Source organism: Amblyomma americanum, chromosome 1 (assembly GCF_052857255.1).
Source record: "Amblyomma americanum isolate KBUSLIRL-KWMA chromosome 1, ASM5285725v1, whole genome shotgun sequence".
Lineage (NCBI taxonomy): Eukaryota > Metazoa > Arthropoda > Arachnida > Ixodida > Ixodidae > Amblyomma > Amblyomma americanum.
The window spans coordinates 182,525,204-182,526,087 of NC_135497.1; positions in this window are offsets into that span (position 1 = coordinate 182,525,204).

An 884-nucleotide genomic window follows, 5' to 3' on the forward strand; every position below is an offset into this window, starting at 1 on the left:
AACTTTTGCACTCTGAAAATAAGGAAATGCAAGAATACAAATGCCACTTTTTTGATTACAAAACACAGGTCTTACATGTAGAGAAATTAATGATGAATCACAATCACAGAAAATAAAACGAACAAAAACATTTCCTACTGGAACATATCTGGAAAATATCAGGAAACAGGTTCAGCCCTCTATAAAGCTAATCTGATATCAGGTTTCATTGCTTGCTGGAGTTGAAGGCCATGTTTAATTAGTAAATTCATCAAGTTAGGAAGGTGATCTCATAATTTGTGCAAAATAACTCTTTATTCCAGATATGTGTGTTATGGGCAGGATAATGCATAACTTTTCTCTGTAAGGAAGCTAGTTGTTCAGAAACTGCATTCTTTTAATTTTGTTTTTATAGGCTGAAGCTAAGTGGTAAGCGTACATATCATATATGGCCATTATGTTATGTTTCTGAAAGAGCGGAAAAGACGGATGGTCATCAGGAGCGCTGGAAATATTTCTTAGCATTTTTTTCTGCAGTCCATATATTTTATGCATGTTACTTAGGGTTATCGTTCCCCTGGCAAAGTGACAATATTTTATGTGCGAGTAGAACAATGCGTGGTGTAACAGAGTTTTAACCTTGGTAGGGAAGATAAGTTTGTTTATATTAGTCAAGCTAACGAGTCATGACAACTTCTGTAAAATATGATCCACTTGGGCATCCCATGACATCTGTTCCGTGCAGACGACACCAAGTATTTTAAATGAGCTTACAATTTCTAGGAATTATTATGGCAGATATCTTTATCGATGAATACATTTGTATTTTTTGAACGAAAGGTAACGGCTTTTGTTTTATTAGCGTTTACGTTGAACTTGTTTCATTTAGACCATTCTTCAATACT